This window comes from Mirounga leonina, unplaced genomic scaffold (genome assembly GCF_011800145.1).
Source record: "Mirounga leonina isolate KUSES-001 unplaced genomic scaffold, KU_Mleo_1.0 Mir_101595, whole genome shotgun sequence".
NCBI classification, from domain to species: Eukaryota; Metazoa; Chordata; class Mammalia; order Carnivora; family Phocidae; genus Mirounga; species Mirounga leonina.
This window is the reverse complement of record NW_023270158.1, coordinates 2,847,939-2,857,125: the sequence shown is the minus strand read 5'-3', so window position 1 is coordinate 2,857,125 and position 9,187 is coordinate 2,847,939. Positions and strand designations below refer to the sequence as shown.

Here is a 9,187-nt window from a genome sequence, read left to right as displayed (position 1 = left end):
GCAGTGAAAAGAAGAGCCACCTGCACCCCAATGTTCATAGCAGCAATGTCCACAATAGCCAAACTGTGGAAGGAGCAGAGATGTCCTTCAACAGATGAATGGATAAAGAAGATGTGGTTCATATATACGATGGAATACTACTCAGCCATCAGAAAGGATGAATACCTGCCATTTATATCGACATGGATGGAACTGGAGGGTATTATGCTAAGTGAAATAAGTCCATCAGAGAAAGACAATTATCATATGCTTTCACTCATATGTAGAACATAAGAAATAGCACAGAAGATCATAGGGGAAAGGAAGGAAAACTGAATGGGAAGAAATCAGAGAGAGAGATAAACAATGAGAGACTCTGGACTCTGGGAAACAAACTGAGGGCTGTGGATGTGGGTGGGGGGATGGGGTAACTGGGTGATGGGCATTAAGGAGGGCATGTGATGTGATGAGTACTAGGTGTTATACGTAACTAATGAATCACGGAACACTACATCAAAAACTAATGATATGTTGGCTAACTGAATTTAAATAAATGTTTTACACTTGATCTTAGCCAAAAGGCTGAGAAGCAATTAAATAAATTTTTTAAAAAAAGAAAAAAGATACTGAGGGGGTTCAGATATGGATGATGGGGTGTCTGGCTAAACTGACTTAAGGTTCTTGCTAAAACTGGCTTTTATAAGGAAGTGCCCAGATGGGCCTAGGAGAAGTTTCAAACTTTGGTCAGTTTCATGGAGCCTGACCAAGGGCCCCCAATATCCATGCTCAAGAGTTTCATGGATATTGGGGGCCCTTGGCTGGCTCAGTTGGAAGAGCATGTGACTCTCGATCTCAGGGTTGTGAGTTCAAGCCCCACATTGGGTGTAGAGCTTACTTACATAAATAAACAAACTAACTTTTTTTTTATTCTTATGTTAATCCCCATACATTACATCATTAGTTTTAGATGAAGTGTTCCATGATTCATTGTTTGTGCATAACACCCAGTGCTCCATGCAGAATGTGCCCTCCTCAATACCCACCACCAGGCTAACCCATCCTCCCACCCCCCTCCCCTCTAGAACCCTGTTTGTTTTTCAGAGTCCATCGTCTCTCATGGTTCGTCTACCCCTCCGATTTCCCCCGCTTCATTCTTCCCCTCCCGCTACCTTCTTCTTCTTCTTCTTCTTCTTCTTTTTCTTAACATATATTGCATTATTTGTAAACAAACTAACTTTTTAAAAAAATGTTTCATGGATATACAAACATCAGAGAATATAAATAGAATATCAGGACAGGGTGAATTAGGTTCATAGAACAGTTCATAGAACAAAAATCAAATGAAATAGTGAGAAGTCTAGTGAATACCTCATTACAAAATCTTTCTTGTATATTTCAAGCACAACCACTTCTCACATGTCTGCTGCTGCCAGCCCAGTCCAAACCACAATCACACTCACCTGGACTGCCACAATATTCTACCGACTAGTTCCCCTGATGCTGCCCATGCTCCTCTATCGCCTCGTCCCACATGTCTCTTATATATTTCAGCAATCTTCATGCTCCTTTTATTCATTTGGCAGACAAGGACACTTGCACAGATAATTCTAGTTGACCTCATCTCACAATGCTTTGGTTCTCCCAACCCCCAAACAAGGGGAAAAAAACAACCTAAAAGTGCACGAGCCCGAGTTGACGCATTCCCCACGGGTATGACTTGGGCCTTGCCCATGCCTGGATGGGAAAGTCAGCCTGACCATTGTCTCAGCCACCTTAAAGAGTCTCACCCACTTCCTTTCCTCAATTCCGAGCCTGTCAGATGGAGAAAAAAATGCTTCATTTTGTTTTTTATTCCATAAACCTCAAGTATCTTTTTTGAGACAGGTGCTGTCCTACTTACTAGAGACAGGACGGTGAACAAGACACAAATGGTCCTCGTATTCTGGAGCTTACATTCTAATGAGGGATCCTGAGAAAACAAGTACATAAACAAGTAAAGAGAAAGTTCACACAGTGCAATAAGCGCTAGGAAGAAAGCAGAGTGTCACGTTAGATTAGAAAATAATAGGGTGGGGGCCAACTTAGATTGAGTGGTTGGCAAAGGTCTCCCTGGGCAAATGACATAAAAGCTGCAACTCAAAGGAAGAGGAGGAGGGGTGGGGTTGGTGTGTGGAGAGGCGGAAAGAGAACAGTAAGTTCAAAGGCCCTGAGGTGGAACCAAAAATTGGCAAGTTCGGTAAACTGAAAAAAGAGCAGAATGTTCTTACTACACACAGAGCATGAAATGTGCCTGAGAGGTAATCAGGAGTCCAATTATGTAAGGCCTTAGTGACTATGGTAAGAAGTTTGTATTTTATTCAAGGTATGAGGGGAAGGTATTGAAGAGTTAAGTAGGAAAGAGAAATAACCAAATATCTCTTGATAGTTTGTGCGAAGTGGATTAGAATGGTTAAGGATGACAGTGGGAAGACGAGGTAGGAGCTCTATTTAGATGGGCAATAATGGTGGTTGGGACGAGGCTGCTGGCCATGAAGATGGAAAGGACTGGAGGGATCTGAAGATATATTTTGGAGGTAGAACCAAATCAAATGAAAATGATAAAAAAAAGTCCACTTTTATCAGTTTCATTTGTTTCACTAATAATAAAAAACCATGAAATATCCTTAGATCAAAATGGCAAAAAGTATATGTAAAAAGTTTCTACAAAGAAAAGTTATATTGCTACTTGTGATCTAAACTTAAAGAAATTATGCTGAAGGGCTTAGATAAAATATGGTATAAGAAATCTGTATGAACCCTTGTATAATTGCCATTGAATTTGGAAAAACACATCATTCTAATCCATCTGAAATGAGAAAAAAAGTTATATTCAAGGGGCACCTGGGTGGCTTAGTTGGTTAAGCCACTGCCTTCGGCTCAGGTCATGATCCTGGAGTCCTGGGATCGAGTCCCGCATCGGGCTCCCTGCTCGGCGGGGAGTCTGCTTCTCCCTCTGACCCTCCCCCCTCTCATGTGCTTTCTCTCTCTCATTCTCTCTCTCTCAAATAAATAAATAAAAAATCTTTTAAAAAAAAAGTTATATTCAGGCACTTACAATTAGAAACCTGATGACTCACAAAATCAGTTAAATGTTTAACCATTTAAAACATTTTTTTCATTTAAAACATTTTTTAGGGGCGCCTGGGTGGCTCAGTCGGTTAAGTGCCTGCCTTCGGCTCAGGTCATGATCCCAGGGTGCTGGGATCGAGTCCCACATCGGACTCCTTGCTCAGCGGGGAGTCTGCTTCTCCCTCTCCCTCTGCCCCTCCCCCTGCTTGTTCTCTCTCTCAAATAAATAAAAAATCTTAAAAAAAAATTTTTTGTGTGTAAGTAAAATCTACCCCCCCAACGTGGGAGTCAAACTCACAACCTTGAGATCAAGAGTCGCATGCTCTATTGACTGAGCCAGCTAGGCCCCCCATTTAAATTGCTGATGGATGTAGAAAGTACAATCACGAATGACTTTAAGGTTTCTGGTTGGACAATCAATTGGTCGGTGTTGACTTTTAATGAGACCAAGACAACTGAACAGGACACGAGGTAAAGGTTGTACACAGGGATTAAAAGTTCAGTTCTGGACACATTTAGTTTCAGATGGGCTTAGTCTTTTTGACTCTGGACAAGGTAAACACAAGATGGTTCTTGGTGAAAATATATATGATATACAATAAATTGGCACAACAACAAATTGGGAACTCACAGAGGGGGAAAAAAGAGGGAAATTTGTAAAAGACTTTCAGAATCCATGCAGAACTGTTGTGCTTCTTAGAGAATTTATGTGAAACTTTCAAATAATAACACTATGAGGCAGGTATAGAATTATTGCTCTCATAGATGAGTAAGCAAAAGGAATGGAAGCTTAAGAAAACTCATCCAAACTACACAGCTAATAAGGGGAGGGGTTAGGATTATGAAAATTGTAATAATTTATGGTAACTGTAGGAAAATCTTACCTTGTTTTTCTATGATCTTGTATCAAACAGTAAGTTACTGGACCCAGGTCCAAACCAGTCCTTCTATATTCTGGCTGATGATGCCAGGGCTTGGGACTCTGTAAACCACGTGTCTGCCAGCAGGGGGAGTTAGAGAGACAGAGAGACAGAGACTTGCTCTTCCTTATCTGCTTCTCTACACCTTGGCAGCCACAGTTCCTTCCCACAGAAGCATCTAAATTCCGCCGGCAGCTCTTCCAACATCATTGTTGCCACATCTCAAGCGCAGACATAGCAGCCCCAGTTGGCAGCACCCCTCCCCCGAAGTCTGGGTCCCAGTCCTCACCTCCAATTTTCTACGGGTTTTTTTTTTTAAGATTTTTTTTTACTTATTTATTTTAAGTAAACTCTACACCTAACGTGGGGCCCGAACTCATGACCCTGAGATCAAAAGCCGCATATGCCACAGACCGAGCCAGCCAGGCGCCCCTCTGAGTTTTAATAATTCCAACTTCTTCCTTTTGTTCACTCATCCATGACGCCTCAGAGTTCTCTCTTTATCCTTTCATAGTTAACATTTGTTTATGTTAAATCCTCTTTTCAAAATTATAACCTATGATTTATTTTAGAATGGAATACAGAATTAGAGGATGTCCCTTTAACAGTGATTTTCCTGGATTCTCTTTTTTTTAAATTTAAATTCAATTAGCCAACATATAGTCCATCTCCAGTTTTTGATGTTATGTTCAGTGATTCATCAGCTGCGAACACCAGTGCTCATCACATCCCGTGCCCTCCTTAAAGCTAAAGAGATAATTACAAGTTTTCAAGAAAATGTATTGGATAAAAGCTTTTTTTTGCCCAATTGATAGAATACAACTCAATTTGGATTCTGTACATAAGGAGAGCCCTCTTCCAGGAGACTGGTTTTTTTCCTCCAAAACTTACATATTTTGCATGACTGCTCTGCATCCTTTGACCAACACCTCCCCATTTTCCTCTCCTCCTAGCCCCTGGCAACCACCCTTTTGCTCTCTGCTTCTACATGTTTGACTATTTCAGATTGCATATATAAGTGAGTTCATGCCATCTTTTGTTTAAACAACTGGTGTGGTTTCTGTCTCCTAACTGACCCTGGTTGATACAGGCCTGAAAAATGAAAATTACCAGCCAATGTCCCTTATGAATATGATGCTAAATCCTAAATAAAATTTTAGTAAACTCAGAAGCAAAACGGTTAGAGGAACAGCCTGTGGGCATGAAATGGATCATCCTGGTGGAGCAGGCCTAATTAGCTAAACCATTCATTTGATATACTCTTATGGAGTATCCCCCATAGGCAAGATGCAGTCAGGAACAAGCCACGAATCTGGGAGAAAATGCTTGCAAATCATTTATCAGATGAAGAATTTGTATCTAGAACATATAAGTAACTCTTGTAACTCAGTATTAAGTCTAATAACCCAATTTTTAAATTGAGTGGGGCACCCAAGGGGCACAGTGGGTTAAGCAACTGACTTAGTTTCTTTTTGGGTCGTGATCTCAGGGTTATGGGGTCGAGCCCCACGATGGGTTCCTTGCTCAGCGTGGAGTCCGCTTGAGATTCTCCCTCTCCCTCTGCCCCTCCCACTCGTGGTCTCTCTCTGTCTGTCTCTCTCAAATAAATAAAGCTTTAAAAATATAATAAAAAATGAGGGGCGCCTGGGTGGCTCAGTTGTTAAGCGTCTGCCTTCGGCTCAGGTCATGATCCCAGGGTCCTGGAATAGAGTCCCGTGTCAGGCTCCCTGCTAGGCAGGGAGCCTGCTTCTCCCTCTGCCTCTCTCTCTCTCTGACTCTCATGAATAAATAAATAAAACAGTTTTAAAAATAAAAATAATAAATAATAAAAAAAATAATAATAATAAAATATAAATCTACTCAAGTTAATTAAAAATAAGCTTTTCAAAAATGTATTATATTTATAACAAATGTAAATAGAAAAGACATGCTATTCACTGTAAAAAAAAAGATGAATGATCAATAAGCACATGAAAAGATGCTTAACATCATTAGGGAAACAAATTAAAACCACAGGGATATACCACTTCACACCCATAAGAATGGCTATAATCAAAAAGACAGACAATAATAAGTGTTGACAAGATTGTAGAGAAATTGGAACTCTCATAGAATCCTGGTGGGAATGTAAAATGGTGCAGCTGCTTTGGAAAACAATTTGGCAGTTTATTAAAAAGTTAAACATAAATTTACCATATGACCCAGCAATTCCATTCCTAGGTGTGTACCCAAGAGAAATTAAAATATGTCTATACCAAGACTTGTATTCAACTGCTCATAGGAGCATTTTTTAAAGATTTTATTTTATTTTTTTTAAGATTTTATTTATTTATTTGACAGAGACACAGCGAGAGAGGGAACACAAGCAGGGGGAGCGGGAGAGGGAGAAGCAGGCTTCTCACAGAGCAGGGAGCCCGATGCGGGGCTCGATCCCAGGACCCCGGGATCATGACCTGAGCCAAAGGCAGACACCCAATGACTGAGCCACCCAGGCACCTCAAAGATTTTATTTTTAAGTAATCCCTACACCCAACATGGGGCTCAAGCTCCCAAGCCCAAAACCATGAGTTGCATGCTCCACTGAGTCAGCCAGACACCCACATAACAGCATAATAATAATAGCCCCAAATTGGAAATAACCCAAATGTCCACCAACCAGTGAATAAATAGATAAAATGCAGTACAGTTCATTCCCAGTACAGTTCATTGAGGAAAGCTGGATAAATGATTGGTTCTTTCCCTTTATTTACCAGCTTTATTTATTTATTTATTTAAGAATTTATTTTTAAGTAATTTCTCCACCCAACGGGGGGCTCAAACTCACAACCCCGAGACCAAGAGTCACACGCTCCACCCCCTGAGCCAGCCAGGTGCCCCTATTTACCAGCTTTAAAAATAATCATTTGATTTTTTAACATGCACCAAAGATGACCAGTGAATTTCTCAGCATTATATTTTTTCAAGTAATCATGATGAATTTATTGATTGATGAATACTTGATGTGTTTAGTTTCTATTGATAGCTTTCAAGGTGATACATACTTGTGTAAAATACAGAAAAGAAGAAGAAAGTCATCCATAATCATACACACCAGAAGCAACCACTGTGAACATTTTGATTTGTTTCCTTTCAGTCTTTTTTCTATACATAGAATTTTACTGGGTGTGAACATACTGGATGGCAAATATTTTGGCATTTCTTCAATGCAAGGATGAACACGGCCACATTCCAGTAACACTAAAGAAAGGCCTAAAGACTGGTTTCTGGCTCTCTAAGAGCTCTCAGCACAGTGGTCCTGCTGTCTTTTTTTTTTTAATTAATTAATTTATTTGAGAAAGAGACAGAGCATGCGGGCAGGGGAGGGGCAGAGGGAGAGAGAGAATCTCAAGCAGACTCCCCGCTGAGCACAGAACCCCATGTGGAGCTCAATCCCAGGACCCTGAGATCATGACCTGAGCCCAAATCAAGAATGGGACGCTTAACCGACCGAGCCACCCAGGCACCCCAATGGTCCTGTTGTCTTAATTTGACAATAGTACACTGTCATTTCTCCATGAGCCCTGTGATCCAGGAGTCTGCAGTGTAGCAAGGAAGAGAATATAAATACAAAGAAGGTAAAAACTATGAAGTAGCATGGAATGAAAATTATATGGGAGTTGAGAGGAAGGAGAGATGCCTTCTACTGACCAAGTCTCCTTCCCATGACACTGCTTCTCAAGTGGCGTCACCTCTGCTCTGTGGCATGCATCTCTTAAGATGTTACTATGATTATCCAAAAAAGAAATGAAGACCTCTAGATCAGTTCTTCCCCTTAGCCATACTTTAGAATCATCTGGGGTACCTTTAAAGTTCTTAGGTTGCACCACAGAACCAATTATGTCAAATTCGGGGATGGGGGGAGAGACCCAAGCATCAACATTTAATAAAAACTCCCCAGAAGATACGTGCAGCCAAGGCTGAAAACTGACAGGCTATTATTGTATCCAAAGCCCTATGCCAAATTCTGTGCAGTGCTGTAGAAAAATATAAAATACATACCTGTATATGAAGGCACTTCACGTTTTAATAACAGGCTATGGTTACATAAAGCAAATTTGCCTGGGGCGCCTGAGTGGCTCAGTCGTAAGCGTCTGCCTTCCTCTCAGGTCATGGTCCCAGGGTCCTGGGATCGAGCCCCCCATCGAGCTCCCTGCTCTGCGGGAAGCCTGCTTCTCCCTCTCCCACTCCCCCTGCTTGTGTTCCCCCTCTCACTGTCACTCTCTCTGTCAAATAAATAAATAAATAAATAAATAAATAAATAAAATCTTTATTAAAAAAGTAAATTTTCCTTGTGCATTTTTGTACATTTGAGCAATTAGAGAGAAACACTTCAGTCATTTGAACTCATAACTATTTGTACCTTATTAATTGCCCACTCTGATAGAACTAGTGGACTTAAGATGCAAATGGGAACTCCAAGTTCAAAGCTATCAAAAAGTTAATGATTTATCCTCCCCCGTGTTGTTGCTGAAAGATGACTCTTTGATAGAGTTTGTGTTTATTTTGAAAGCAAAGGATTGATACCTGCTATAAAGAATGATTCCCATCTCCATTCCCTTCATCTAGAAGTCTAAAATTGGAGTTGCCTTTTTTTTTAAGATTCTATTTATTTATTTATTTGAGAGAGAGAGAGAGCACGAGCGGGGGCGGGGGGGAGGGTGAGGGCCAGAGGGAGAGGGAGAAGCAGGCTCCCCGCTGAGCAGGGAGCCCAGTGCAGGGCTCGATCCCAGGACCCTGAGATCATGACGAGCTGAAGGCAGAGGCTTAACCGACTGAGCCACCCAGGCGCCCCTAAAATTGGAGCCTCCTTTTAAAAATTGTTTTATTGTGAAATAATTTCAAAGTTACAGAAAAGTTGCAAAAATAGTACAAAGAAATCCCATATTCACCCAAATTCATCAGTTGCTAACATTTGACCACATTTCCTTTCATTCTCTGGATAGATAGATAAATAGATAGATAGAGGCTAGATGGCAGTAGATAGATGGTAGGTTGATGCAGATAGACACAGATAGATTATTTTGATCCTTAGTAGAATAAGTTTATCATGCCCCTTTACCCCCTAAATACTTCATAGTATACGTCTCAGTAATAAAAACATTCTCTCATATAACCACAGTTCAATCACAAGAATCAGGAAA

At 40.8% G+C, this 9,187-nt stretch overlaps 1 pseudogene; it reads right to left on the bottom strand.

Annotated features, from left to right (window-relative positions):
• Positions 1-435: 435 nt before the first annotated feature.
• On the bottom strand, positions 436-573 carry LOC118008000 (annotated as a pseudogene).
• Positions 574-9,187: the final 8,614 nt, after the last annotated feature.